Source organism: Malaclemys terrapin, chromosome 23 (genome assembly GCF_027887155.1).
Source record: "Malaclemys terrapin pileata isolate rMalTer1 chromosome 23, rMalTer1.hap1, whole genome shotgun sequence".
NCBI classification, from domain to species: Eukaryota; Metazoa; Chordata; order Testudines; family Emydidae; genus Malaclemys; species Malaclemys terrapin.
This window is the reverse complement of record NC_071527.1, coordinates 10,556,637-10,571,994: the sequence shown is the minus strand read 5'-3', so window position 1 is coordinate 10,571,994 and position 15,358 is coordinate 10,556,637. Positions and strand designations below refer to the sequence as shown.

Here is a 15,358-nt window from a genome sequence, read left to right as displayed (position 1 = left end):
CCTCCTTTCCTTTCCTTTCCTAGCTACATAAGCGAGCCCTGGGTCATGGCCCCTTCTTCCTTCCCCTGAGAACTGCAAATTAAGGGAATTTGTAGCAACAAATTACTGCAAACGAATGTATTTTCAAAGTAAAGACGTGTGTGTAATGCTGTAATCAGTCAATAGGGGTGGGTATAATCATAGTATGGGAGTTTCTATTACTTAATAAGGATTTGGGGGGGGGTCGTAGCACATGTAGGTATTTACATACTAACTTAGATAAAAAGAGTGTGCTGTAACTAATCCAGTGCTTACTCGACAATTGGGTCAAGGGGAACAAGTATCATGGTAAAGAAGCCCATACTCATATCTGCCTCTGGGTCAACCTGCTCCTTCTTCAAACATCTGGCGTGACATACAGGATCCCAGGGGAGAGTCGTGCCTGATCACCACATCTCGCCATGAATTCGATGAGTAAGTTGGACAGGACCTTTACTGCAACCCTGGTTACGGAGTTCATTAACAGGTTGGTGGGGGAATGGGGGGGTCCTTATGTGGGTCCCCCCGGGGAACGTCAGGACTCACAGGCCATCCAGGGGTGAGTGAAAGCCTTCCTTACGTTCAGGTGCTCCCAGGCTGTTTTGTTGCAGGCTCTTTGGGAGAGTCTGTCGGGTTCGGTCACAAGCCTTAAAAGTAAAGTGAAAACGTTGTAGCAAATTGCTGAGGATCAGCGCACAGTACATCATCCCAGTGTGCTGTCAGACCGAATGGCTAATAAGTGTATGGGCTCCAAAAGGAGCCACAGTAGGTTGTGTTTTCTTTTTCAAATGGCTGTGTGTTTTAGAAGCAAAAGCTAAAAGTAATCAAAACTCTGGTGGAAATTAATTGTGTCCCTTTTAAGACAGAGACTCTGAGCTACTAATAGCTTTGGATCCAAAAGCAAGCCAGAAAGCATCTGTGTGAGAATGCAAATGACCTAGCTGATGGGAGGGGTGGGGAGAGGGAAAACTCCCCTTAAATAACAGCACAAAAAAGCTGAAAAAAATAAATATACCTGGTCAGCAAACAAGCTATTTGTAAGCAAGAAGACTCAAATTATGGCCCTCCAAAAAAACCAAACAAACAAACAAAAAAGCCAAAAAAAAACCCCTAAGATACACAAAAAAGTATAAAGGTAATTCTTCAGTTTTCCTGCAATCAGCAAAAGAATTTGCAAAAAAAAAAAAAAGGGGGGGGGCATATTTTTAAGTAATAATCTGTCTCCACCAAGAGGCTGGGAAATGTTTATTTTGTTTTTCAAATATTGTGACCAAGCCAGCACCAACGGAAGAAGAACCCAGAACACCGTGGGTCTACTGTTGCAGTGAAGATTGTGTTGTGTGTTTTGTGTTATTTATCTTGTTATTTCATTATTTTGGTAAATATTGTACAAGGAAAATTAATGCATACAGCAGTAAAGGTTAGTGCATGGTATAACCTGCCTGGAAAGTACCGTCTACCCAACAGGGGGAATCGAGTGATGTACCGCGTTCCAGGAGAATACCATCCATTCCCAGTTCCCAAATTCCTAGGGTTCTTTACCTAGTCTTTGACCAGTTGGGGCCCAGCCTGCTGCAATTAAAAAAATATGAAGGATGAAAATGGGTTTATTGCACGCAAATAAAAAGGCACAGAATGAGGGTTAAAAAAAAATGTATAAATTGTTACCTGCATATTACAGGTGGACCTACAAAAGAAAAACCAAGGATTCCCTGGCCTGAAATGGAATAATCCTTGTTGCTAATCACAGTTATCACTATGGTAAACCCTGCCCAGATTCCGCAATGTAAAGTGGCAAAAAAAGGAAACACGTGAACTGTTACACCCCCAAGTGGTGGTAATGAAGCAAAGAAGAACTTTAAGAATTTACTGTGAAAAACTACTACTAATCCCTCATGGGAATTTGGCAATGTTAATACGTAGTATATAAATTAAAGTAGAAATCCTAACCTGGTAAAAAAATATCAAATTTATCAGGAAATATTGCATAGTATTCCTTAAAATATGCAGTTAAGTACATCCCAGTCTGAGCATGAGGTCTCCCCTGGAATGTTGGGAATATGACAATTTAACCACTTTGCAGGATGTAACCTTACAGGTAATTTGGATGCCAAGCTGGAAGAATCCTGATTTAAGCTGGCTGCAGCCCGGAGCTGGAAGTACTTCCTTATGGGCGAACATGTGGAAGCCACTGTGACAGCGGGTGCAACCAAAGCTTGTCAATGTGTCCTTTCAGTCCATTACATGGATGGATGGTACACCCCACAGAATGGTGGGAGGACCGGGTACACCCCAACTGCAGCACATACATAGACGGGTTAAAGCAACAATTTAAATGGTGGGTGAGGGGATATACATGAAATTGTTGCTGCAAAAGAAATCTACGGGCAGTAGGAACCACACCCACAGTGGGTGTATGGAATCTAGGGGACGGTTAAATAACTAAGTAATTAATAAGCCAAAATGTAAAACTTATGTATAAAAATGTAAAATGCTCAACTAGGGGGACTAGCACCTGGGTAATAGTTGCAATAAAATAAAACAGCAACTAAGGTGGTCCCCATAAGCCCTATAAAAATAATAATAATAATAATAATAATAATAAAAAGTTCACTAAAAATAAATAAAAAAATATAAAAATATAAAATAAACAATAATTCAGTTAAGTATTGTTTGTCCAAAAAAATATTTAAATGTTCCCCTCCCCAATGGCTATAAAGGAGCAAACCCAGTGGCCTGTGCCTGGGGTAAACAATTGGGTGTAATGTATATGGGATATAAAGTGTTCCGCTGAAAATATACACCATTCTGTAATATAACACTTAAGAGTAAAAGTGCACCAGCACCTGGCACAATTACACTTATCTACATGCTGCCATTAGGAGTTTAGTGCATGAATGGATCTGTGGAACTCATTGCTGTGGACAATCAAACCAGTGTATTACCGAGAGATCAAGCTGGTTTGGACAATACCCCGTTTCTCTGTAAATATTCAATAAACTCATAATATGAACAAAAGCACATAAACACAGTAGGGGCAGCTCACTGCAACTGCCAACAACTGGACACATTTAAAATATATACTCCAAAATGGTGTTACAAAGTTTTAACCTTGTCAAAGAAGAAAAAGCAATGTTTCTGGTGGTGGCCCAGGTATTAGACTCAAGTCTTGAAAGCCCAGGCCCTTCAAGGAATGAATGCCTTCCAATTGGCTACTAAACTGCCTGCTGATTGTGCTTGGACTGATGTTGCCTGTGCCCTTCAAACAAACCTAATGGACACTCATTCACTTCTTGGTCGTATTACTCATGTTGTAGAAATGTTATTTCTATTAATTGTAATATTAATCATATTTTTGGGGTGCTCAAATTATGTGCTGCCTTAGCCTCTCCCCGAAGGCCATATTTGTAAATTCAGTGGCTTACCCCTTTTTATAACCTGCTTTCTCTCTCTCCTCATAGCATAATCAGTGGACCAAGGTATCAGGCTAGCTGGAGCCAGTGCCTCCAGCCTGAATGCCCCGCTGTTCAGTGTGCAAGAAGGAGGGGCACCTAGGCCCTTCTTTGAAGAGAGTGGGGGAGTGCTGGAATATGTAAGGGTTAAGTAAAGACACGGAAAACCGCTGGTGTGCTGGCATGGTATCAGGGAGTAGGCACAGGCACACGCTATTCCTTCACTTAATAGATAAAGTGTTACCCCTTTCCCCTCCCTTCTCCTTGTTAAGGATTGATAAGTGCTGCAGCTGCATAAGAAATGTGGGGCTCTAAAGGATACTGTGACGGGTTGGATCACAGAAATCCCATTGGGAGCTGCCACCTGAAGTGCCAAGACTACTTCTATTCCTGTTTTCCCTGCCAACTCAGGACTCCAGCACCCTGTCTTGATGAGCCAGACACTCCTGTCTGCTCCAGCACAGACCCAGGGTCTGAATTACTTGCCCCAAAGCTGCAGGTTTACCTGAAAACAGCTCACAGAAGTGTGCTTGTCTTTAGCACTCAGATGGCCAACTCCCAACGGGGTCTAAACCCAAATAAATCTGTTTTACCCTGTATAAAGCTTATGCAGGGCAAACTCATAAATTGTTCACCCTCTATAACACTGATAGAGAGATATGCACAGTTGTTTGCTCCCTCGGGTATCAATACATACTCTGAATTAATTAATAAGTAAAAAGTGATTTTATTGAATACAGAAAGTAGGATTTAAGTGGTTCCAAATAGTAACAGACAGAACAAAATAATTCACCAAGCAAAATAAAATAAAATGCGCAAATCTATGTCTAATCAAACTAAATACAGATAAGATCCTCACCAGTTCCAGAATGCTCCCTTTTACAGGCTAATCTCCTTTTAGCCTGGGTCCAGCAATCACTCACACCCCCTGTAGTTACTGTCCTTTGTTCCAGTTTCCTTCAAGTATCCTGTGGGGGTGGAGAGGCTCCTTCTTTAGCCATCTGAAGACAAAATGAAGGGGTGTCCCAGGGGTTTAAATAGACTTTCTCTTGTGGGTGGAGACCCCCTCCTCACCCTGTGTAGAATCCAGTCACAAAATGGAGATTCGGAATCACATGGGCAAGTCACATGCCCATGCATGACTCAGGACTTGCAGGCAGTAGCCATTACCCATATGCTACCTTGAACATCCTCAGGTAGACTTCTTATGTGGATTGGAGTCTTCCAAGCACTTTTGTTTGTTAAGTGCTTCCTGATTGAGCACCTAATTTGCACATTCCTTTCCCAAGAAGTGACCAAATGTTCTAACTAAGGCCTTGGCTACACGCGGAACTTCACAGTGCTGCTGCGGTATCGCTGCCGCGGCAGCGCTGTGAAGCGCAAGTGTAGTCGCACCACCAGCGCTGCGAGAGAGCTCTTGCAGCGCTGTATGTACTCCACCTCTCCGAGGGGAGTAGCTTGTAGCTCTGCGAGCGAGCGTGAAGCGCTGCAGGCTCTGATTACACTGGTGCTTTACAGCGCTGCACTCGCTGCGCTCGGGGGGGGGGCGTTTTCACACCCCTGAGCGCAGCAAGTTGCAGCGCTGTGAATTGCCAGTGTAGCCAAGGCCTAAGGCTACTTAGAAATCAAGCAATTATACAGCCAATGTTCATAACTTTGAACACACAAATGGTGCCTGCATACAACTAGGATGAACATAACCAGTAGATCATAACCTTTACATAGATATGTTACATGGCATATGTACCAAACCCCTATTCCAGTTATATCATACATACATTTCTGAGCACCCCTCCATAAAGCCTTATGGGGTACACTGTCACAGATACCTTTTGGGTAAAGAACTGTTATCTCCTCCTCCCTTCCTTTCCCAGCTACATAAGCGAGCCCTGGGTCATGGCCCCTTCTTCTCTCCCCTGAGAACTGCAAATTAAGGGAATTTGTAGCAACAAATTACTGCAAAGAAATGTATTTTCAAGGTAATGTCGTGTGCGTAATGCTGTAATCAGCCAATAGGGGTGGGTATAATCATAGTATGGGAGTTTCTATTACTTAATAAGGGGTTTTGGGGTGTCGTAGCGGATGTAGGCATTTACATACTAATTTAGATAAAAAGAGTGTGCTGTAACTAATCCAGTGCTTACTCGACAATTGGGTCAAGGGGAACAAGTATTGCAATAAAAAAGCCTGTACTCATATCCGCCTCTGGGTCAACCTGCTCCTTCTTCTAACAAGTGCATTCAATACAGACACAGAACAGCACCGCCCCCTGCCCCAGGAATTATAATCCAGCCCAGCCAGTGCCCTGAGGAGTATCAGCAAATACCAAAGGTTTTAAATGCAGTACTTGCACCCTGCCCCTAGGGGCAGTCATGCTGAGCCAGGCACTTCTCCCCCCTTTTCTGCCCCTGCCCCAAATGCCACTCCACCAGCTGGGTGAGTGCAGAGGGGATGCAGAACCCCCAGGGAGACACAGCCAGAATGTGGGGAGGGTATACAGGGAGATGGGCCAAGGGGAGGCAGAGAGGGGAGCTCCAAACCATCCCCTTCCCCAACAGGGAAGAACCCCATAGACCTTCACACCCCAGGCAGAGTGGGAGAGGGGCAAGGATCTAGGCCAGAATGGGCGGATTCCCAGGGAAGTGGTTTCACAGTGGGAAGTTCTGTCACTTCCCCCTCCCAGGTACTCAGACTCGGCTCGCCAGGGAACTGCAATGCAGACAGCGAGGCCGTCAGGCTGGGAGCTCAGGAGGAGACGATGGACATTCACTGTAACACAGTCCCCATGGCAATCACACAAGGTACCTGGAGATGCCCAGGGACCAAACTGCAGTCCAGAGTGATTCCCAGAAACTCTAGTCCTGGTTCTATCCTTGCTCTGTCCCCAGGATCCCCAGGCCAGGACCCTCTTCTCTGGCTCCAGCACTAGTGTGGACCTTGCTGACTGAGCCAGTGGTTCTCAGGCTGTCGGCCATGGGACTGTGCAGACACCTTCATTTCTGGTTGTTTCACAGAGGTGGGGGCTCAGATGGCAGATGGCTCAGCAGAGGGGCTCTGTGATATGAAGTGGGCCCAGAGAATGGAAAGGGGAGGGAATTCTTAGCCCAGCTAAACCCCAGGCTGGAGATGAGCATCTCCCTGGGTAGGAACCAGAATAACATTTCCCCTCAACTCCCACTTTCGGGCTGATACGACCTAACTGAGAGTTTGTCCACGTGGCAAGATACTGCGCTGCAAGCCAGGTTGTGACTCTCCAGCGCACCAGCTTGCGGCTCAGTAAAATCCCCTGGGAGCATTGCTGCAGTTCAGGGTGCTATAGCAGTGCCCTCAAGGGATGTTATTGCGCAGCAAGCTGGTGCACCATAGATTCTCCACCTCGCTTGCAGCACAGTAACTTGCAGTGTAGACAAGTCCTGATACTGCTCCTGAATCCTCCAGCACCAGAGAAAGCTCCTCCCAGGCCAACTCCTCTGCTTGTCTTCACTGAGAAAAGTTATGTCTTCGCCTCAGCGTCCTGCAGCTTAATGTTTCCAAGATGGAATGTTTCTCTGGCCTCAGAGGAGGGGTAGCCTGGTCCAGTGGTTAGCCAGGACTCCTGTGTTTGATACCCAATTCTGCCACAGTCTCACTGGTCATTCGGTGTCTCATCGTGTTTAAGGCCAGAAAGAACCATTAGATCATCTGGTCTGACCTTCTGTACAGAACAGGCCCCGGGTATAGAGCCCAATAACTTGTGCTTGTCTAAATTGCCTGGTGCCTTCCAGAAGGGCAGTCGGTCTGGATTTGAAGACAGCATGGGCTGGTGATACCAGTCAGCTCCGTGTTCTTGGGGAACCAGGGTGCAGTATCCAGCCTATCTGACTCATGAAGGACACCACCCCCCAAGCTTCAGCTTGAACCAAAACCGATCAGAAGAAAGACTTACAGAAAGCAATAAAAAGGCAGTGAGAGACGCACCTAAACCCCTCCTGACAAGGGTGACAGGATTAAGGCAACTCCCCTCGCCTCATCTGCATCAAAGATGAGACAGGGAGGCATCTCCATTAGCATACAGAATGGAGAACAGAGATTCCAAGGCAAGAACCGCACTGAACTTTGGGACCAGAAAAGCAGGGACGCACTGCATCATGGGGGATCTCTGCTCCAGAGGTTAATGAACCTATGCCTGCCCACACCCAGCTCAGCAGTTATCAGACCAATTCTAGTAATGAATCCTTGATTGATATCCAAAATACTGAAGTTGCCTGATTGCATTGTGAGCTCCCTTGAAGGAACACCACCCACGCATAGCCAGGAATGATCAGTTCCTATTGTCTAGCCTAAAGAAAACCCTTGAGTCATCAGTGTACCCATAAACAAATCTAGAGTTCTCCCTTGAACCATTGTTGTTTCCCTACAAAAAAAACCCCTACCCATGCTCAAGTAAGTGTTCTGATGCATGGATCCAAACTCTGCATCAGTTCCACTGGGACCTCATCTTCTCCTGACTGATCGTGCTGGGGGCTCTGCCTGTCTCCAGCAATCAGGACCCTGAGCTACCAACATCACCTGGGAACCCCAACCAGTTAAAACTTCATGGAGTGGTGAGACCCCAGCTCACTCTGTCTCTCTGTTTTCTTTTCTACCTCAGGTATAACTTTTTAACCCTGACTTGTTTGATCAGGTCTAGTTTTCTATATCTGACTTTTTGTAACCTTTAAAATGTAACTGTTATGTTGGTTTAGCTCCTTGTGTAGTTATCACTATTATTCAATAAATAACTTTTATGGTTCAGCTGGTTGCTTCTCTCTCTCTCTGAATTTTACTCTTTTGCGTTTTTAGCTTCCCACATTTACTCTGCAGCAACACTTCTTGTACCTAAGCTAAAGATCCCTGTAGTGCCCCAAAATCCTGTGGGGTTTGCTCATCAAGTGGGTTACTACCAGAACAATTGTAATGTGAAAGTCGGGATAGGGACATGCTGACCCTGTGACATACGAGGGTGGCAGCTTGGAAGCGCTGCTCGACGCAGACTACTGAGTCCAGGGGCATATAAGGGTGGCAGCTTGAGAGTGCTGATTGACCCGGGCCACTCAGGCTTGCTCTATTTTTTTGTGTGTGTGTGTGTGTGTGTGTGTGTGTGTGTGTGTGTGTGTGTGTGTGTGTGTGTGTGTGTGTGTGTGTGTGTGTGTGTGTTCATCTGATTCTGAGACTAAGTGACTTGCCCACTATCACCCACAGAATGTGTGGCAGGGCTGGGAACAGAACCCAGGATCTCTGAGCCCTGCTCCCCTGCTCTAACCACTAATCTCTGCTCCCTTCCTGCATCTGGGTCACGGAGCGCTATAACTGGAGAGCTGTGCTAACAAGAATCCCAGTGTGACCCCCCCCAGGCAGGTCTCCCCCATACGCAGCATTTCCCTTCCTCACTGCAGAATCCCTGGACTCTCTGTCTCCCGCAGGTGGTGTGTGCTGTCATTGCTGGCTTCCTACACTACCTCTTCCTGGCCTTCTTCACCTCGATATTCTGGTTCAAGAAGAGACTCATGTCCCCGTTCAGCTACGGATTCCCAGCCCTGGTTATGGCTATTTCTGCAGCATTCAACCCAGATGGCTACAGAACTCCCCGACAGGAAGTGCAGACCCTTCGCCCTCCCCAGTGACACTAAGCTGCCACGAGCACTGTAGTTGACTTGCCCACCTGCCATAGATCTACAGACCTCACCCTACTAATGATCCCAGCTCAACTCCCAGGTCCCAGGCTGGGTTTGTGGTTCTGGTGAATAAGAAACAAACAACCTTCTTCCTGTGTACTAAGCCCTGAGGATCCCCTCTGCCTTCTCCCTCCTCTAAAATGAGGAACTTCCACTAAGAAGGGTGTGGCTTCTTCTAGACACTCCAGGCGAGCTCCTCGGATGGTGTAAATCAGCGTAGTTCCACTGCTTTCAATGCAGCTAAGCCGATTTACATCAGCTGAGTCTCTGGTTCTCCATCAATACTGCACGAATCTCCTAGAGAGAGAGTAATCTGCACACTCTGTTGGCACCAGCAGGCCAGACTTGCTCACATCACTCTCTCTAATCTCTCTCTGTCCCCCCAGGTTCTTATTCCACACGCATCACCATGGTATCTGAGCTTTGAGTGTTTACACCTGTGTAAATCAGGATTAACTCCATGGATTCTTATGGAGTGTCTCTGGATTCACACTGGTATAACTGGAGTCCACACCTGGCTCTGAGACTGTGTTCAAGGTTTTCAGTCTAATCCATTTTTTGTTTGGATTCAGCCCCATCTCTGCTCCAGTGGCTGAAAAGGGGTAATATATTCATATTAATGTCACTGTGCTGAGATAATGCACTTCTTCTTCCTCCCTGCCTGTAGCTGCCAGTTCAGCCTGGAGAAAGGCTTTCATTGGAGCTTGCTGGGTCCAGTCTGTGCCATAATCCTGGTGGGTACCTCCCAGAACCACAGGACCCCATTCTCCTCTGCGACCCCACTGATTTCAGAGGAGCCAGGAGGAGAACATGGCCCATAAAACACAGTGAAAGACTGTTAGGTCCCACATGGCTCATCTGCTTTGGCTAGTCCTGGGATTAGTCCCTGTGCTGTATCCCCAGGCCAGAGCCTTTACTTGGGCACAGCTCCCACAGAAACCTTGAGGACAGCAAGAGTTTGGTCTAGTCCAGTTACTGACCCAAGGAATGAGGAAGGGAAGGGCTGCACCATCCAGTGTTTGGTGGGGGAAAGGCCCTACATTGAGTAGAGTGAAGATGACAAAGTCCATGAAGTTTCTTCCCCAGGTCCCGGGGATACGGAGATTAGTTACAGCCCGAAAGTGGCTAGAGCCTAGAGATAAGAGCTGGAAACTCTGACTCAGATCCTGCTCTCAGTTACACTGGTGTAAACAGACCCCACTGGAGGCTGGAGTCACTTCATTTTTAACTCTGAGCAGAATCTGGCCTCTGTGATCCCATTGATCCATCTCAGCCCTGGCAGTGCCATCAGCTCCGTGCACGGGGAGGGACTGAGAGCTGCCAGAGGATATTACAGGAGAGGGGATGAGGGTCCCTGGTTCTGCAGCGTTGGATTGGTCCCCTGGGATCGTTCTCTGCCTCAGCTGAGCAGTCATCGGCCCCAGATGAAACGTTTTACAGGAAATATTTCCCGCTGTTTCCACAGATAAATGTGATGTTCTTTGCCCCGACCATGTGGATCTTGAGAAACAGACTCTCCCCCCTCAGCGCAGATGTGTCCACTCTCAAAGACCACCGTTGCAAAGGCAACAAAGCAATCCTGGAGGGTCAGATGCCTTGGTTTGGAAGTTCCTTGGCCTGCAGAGGGAGTGGGAGATTGCAGGAGGGGAACAGCATATCTAGGATCCATGGGAACAAATTCCCAGTGTGTTTGCGTTGACAGTAACCCTGTTCCACACAGGAAAGCAGGTGCCGGTAACTCCACCCTACTCTGCCCAGATCCTCCTACCCAATTGCTCTCCATAAGGTTATTGTAATGGGATCTCTCCATCTGTCTTTATCCAGGTTACTGACCTTTAAAGCCATCGCCCAGCTCTTCATTCTGGGCTGCACATGGAGTCTTGGTCTCCTCCAGGTCGGCCCAGCAGCCACAGTCATGGCGTATTTATTCACCATTGTCAACAGCCTGCATCATCTGGTCATCTTCCTGGTGCACTGTCTCCTCAATCATCAGGTAACACCCACGGCCCGTCAGCGCCCACCCAGCACCTTCACCGGCCTCGCGGTGGCCATGTCTGATCTCAGCATTAGTTACATAGTGCAGTGACTGTGTCCCTCACTCTCCAGGTGAGAGAGGAGTACAGGAGATGGATCAAGGGATTCTGAACGTCCAGCACGAAATCTCAGACATCCGATCTATCCATGTCTGCTGTCCCCACCACCAGCACCAAGACGGCTAGAGGTCCTCTGCTCTGTTCCAGTACCAGCCTGTGAAAGAGTCATCTCTAGCTGGGTCTCATTACTGCTCTAACGGTACTTTGTCCCCTGAGCGAGCCAGGATTTGTTATAAGCCAGCTGGGAATGTCATTAAGAGTGTTAGTCAATCCCATCCTGATTGAGGGGTATCCTACATGTCTTAGGCATCAACACCGAACGCTCCTTTCCTAGCAGCTCCACATTCCCTCCCCTTGTCTCCCCTGAGAACTCTATTGGTCATTGATTGTCGACTGTGTGTGTGGTGTTGGCACTTGCAATGTAATGAGCTGGACGTATTGGATCAGGATTGTCTCCTGGGACTGAAACCTTGTCGGTCCAGATGTGTACGGGGAGATTTTGGCAAACCAGTAAAGTGCCTGAAACCACTATGGCTTATTGCTAAAAGCAACCTAGTCAGCAGGCTGTAAAGTGGCCATGCAGCTTGACCAAGGCAGGAGGGGAGGGGGGCTGGGGTGCCACAGAAAGGGCAGCTTGACCCCATGTCCTTCCTGATAAGAATTGTGTTGAAGTTGCTGATACATGCATTTTAGGAGAGCAGGATGTGCCCCAGGAATGTCTATTGGGGCCTCAAGGCTGCAAACTCTGGAAAAACCCACACCGGGTTAATCAATAATCAGAAGGAACCTCTTGCCTGACCATTGAAACTGCTTACTGAACAAGTTTTCTTTAAGAGACGTGTATCAGAGGGGTAGCCGTGTTAGTCTGAATCTGTAAAAAGCAGCAGAGGGTCCTGTGGCACCTTTAAGACTAACAGAAGTATTGGGAGCATAAACTTTTGTGGGTAAGAACCTCACTTCTTCAGATGCATGTCTTTAAGAGACATGTCATTCTATTACTAATGTATAAATAAGGGGGGAAAGTTTGAGGTAGTTGGACTCTTTTGGACTCTCCCTCTAGATACATCTTGCGGTCCCCACTGGCAGACGGAAGATTTGGCCACCGGAAGCTTGCCGCTGTTTCACTTGAGAGCCACACTCCGCTTTGGTAATTATCAAGGGTTGGGGGTGTTTTACTAACCTGTTGCGGACGTGTGTAAATGCTTGAGACTAAGTAAAGTTTAGCTTTAAGTGAAAGCACTGTTGGGTTGTCCTGTTTGTGCCAGCTATCTATCGGTCGGACGGCCGTGTCTCCCCTGATTTGTTTCCTGACACCACCTCGCACAGTGTAAAAGTTATCAAGAGCTTTGGGTTGAAAGAACCCCAGGTAACAGATGGACTCTGCCTAGTGAGCAGTCAGCACTTCGAGGAATATCCTTTAGGTCCTTTACCCGTATTGAGTAAGGATCCGGGAGCTTCGATTTTTGTCACCAATTTGTACATGACGCTCACAGGGGCTTCAGACCCCATCATCATGTTGCTGCTTTTCTTTCCAGGAATGAAGAACATGGAGGAAAAGGGCAGATTCTTGCATCTGACACACCTCCCTACTCCAGTCCAGCACGAGACACTGAAGCCTTTGCATGGAAGACAAAATTGTTGCTTTATTGAAAACAGCTGATAGCTGCTACTTGTTGGTTTATCTGTGTGTGAGGTGGGAGCTGGGGAAGAGAGAGGACTCTGTCTCTGCTGAGCATGATAAGCCCTCTTAGAACCCCACCAGGAGCTGGACCAGTCCACATTTCTGACAGGAGGTGCATGTGGGGGAACAGACAATTCCCTGGAGTGTTAGTAGCAGGTACAGATGGAGCACATTCACCATCACCTCCAGCTAATATGTCAGACGTGTTAGTCATGTAAAAGGGGAGATGTTTTGTTGGAGGCAGGAGGACAGTTTTATCGACAGGTCAGTTAAAGCAGGATGCACAGCTCCTGAGCTTGGAGGAAATCCATGAACCTATTAAGTTTGAATCTGATGAGGACGTCTGGTGAGGAGGCAGAACCTGAATCCACCATGAGGATGAGGAATGGCGCCAGGAGCACATTTGCAATTGGGGAACCTTTTGCCCTTCACACAGATTGGCTCGGAGTCTTGGTTAATCTTAACGCACATGTTCCACACCCAGAATCCATGGGGTGTCTGTGTATATTTTAATGTCATGCACTGCATACCCCTTCCACATATGGGGCAGCTGTGGCAAAACCAAGAACAGACTGCAGATCTGCCATCCCACTCCACAGTCATAGCCACGTGACCATCCTGCAGCTCAAGCAGTGAGCTGAGACCTACATTAATCAACAGTTCATTGTGCAGCTACATCTCAACCCAGCCCCTATTACCGCCAAAGGCCAATGTGCAGTGAAAGAGGTGCAAATTAAATCTATTTTTAGAAAAACGTACTGAGTTAGGCCCTGAGCACACCTCCTTTTTGGAAGTTCACAGCCACTTTTTCTGCAGCTCTTCCAAAGTGAGCAAGACCGCTGCGCTGCCTGATACCCTGAATCTACAGGGACCATTAGGCAACATCTCTTTTGAACGACAAAGCTGATTTTCATCAGCTGAATATCTGAATGGTGCTGAGGAGATAGGAGAGATATGGCAAAAGTCCAACGTCTTAACCAAAAAACCATCCTAAGGCAGCAGAACTGAATTTAGCTCCTGATTCTGCTACAGGCTCCCTATGTGACTTTAGCCAAGTCACCTGATCCCCTGTCCCCCCGCTGCCTAAGGGCTGGTCTTCACTACCCGCCCGGATCGGCGGTAGAAAAATCGATCTTTCAGGGATCAATTTATCGCATCTTGTCGGGATGCGATAATCGATCCCCGAATCGATGCGCGTACTCCACCAGCCCAGGTAGGAGTAAGTGCCGTCGACGGGGGAGCCGTGGCGGTCGATTTGCCGCTAAGTCGGATCAGATACGTCGAATTCAGCTATGCTATTCCCGTAGCTGAATTTGCATATCTGAAATCGATTCCCCCCCCCCCCCGTAGTGTAGACGTAGCCTTACAGGGGTAATAATACTTCTGCTCTCCCACCTTGTGTCCATCTTGTCTACTTAGCTCATAAGCTCTTTGGGACAGGGATTGTCTGACTATGTATGTACAGCACCAAGCATAGTGGGACTGTATGTGCCCAGATAATATAAATAAATACTGGTGAACAGAAGTGGGCTGACACCGTCACTGCTCTCAGTTTGGAGAAGTTTCTTATGGAAAGATGACATCAGTGAATTTCATAATGTTTTGGGAAAAGCCCGGTTTGAAAACAAATTTTCTTTTAAAAAAAAAGTTGAAGAACATTTAGTGGTGCAGTGACAGCGCTGGAGCTGAAAATCCATTACAGGCCAGGTCCTCAGCTGGGGTAAACTAGTGCATTTTCAGGGATCCTTCTGGGCCGTGGGAAGCAGACAATAGCCATGAAGCAGTGTGCTTCAGCCATGTCCTCAGCAGCACCTCCACCCCACCAGTCACAACCCCCATGCCAAGGCTGGGAGCGGGGCTAATGTAGAGATTTTATGCCAGCTCTACAGCAGCCAGGAAGGACTCCTGCACAGGAGGGCTAATCACAGGGCCATTTCTGCCCACTTTAAAGCTCCTTTACACTGCCAGATTGGCACAAAGAGGCTTTAGAATTGGGCCCTAGGTTTCCAGGACAGGCCGACCGTGATAACAAACCCTCAAACCAAAGAAGCAACAAAGGTCCATAAGCAGGTTATTTTATTATTTACTCATTACAGTGAAACAGCAGAGCTAGCTCACACACATAGCAAGCGAGCACTGTCCCCCGCCCTGCCCCATGGTGTGCTTTCCCCAAGAAATAACTGCTCTCTGACCTGGGATCTGGCCCTTTAAATCTGGGAGAGATACCCAGCTACAATCCTAGGGTGGCCTTTGAATTCAGGAGTTGTGGATTTGGATCAGCGAGAGGATTTAGTCCAATCCGGCTTCCCCTTCCAGGTTGTGTATGTAGTTGCAATGCAGAATGGCGGCTGAAGCACCTGCCCCACTGGCACAGCAAAGCCGGCTGTATGATAAACATCAGTGGTTGGAGAGGTGATTGTT

At 47.4% G+C, this 15,358-nt stretch overlaps 1 long non-coding RNA gene across 1 annotated transcript; it reads left to right on the top strand.

Moving 5' to 3' along the window:
- The first annotated feature begins 301 nt into the window (after window positions 1-301).
- Window positions 302-12,451, top strand: LOC128828185 (uncharacterized). The gene is made up of 3 exons (XR_008443169.1): window positions 302-453; window positions 10,988-11,156; window positions 11,270-12,451. It is a non-coding gene; the product is annotated as an uncharacterized LOC128828185 (long non-coding RNA).
- Window positions 12,452-15,358: the final 2,907 nt, after the last annotated feature.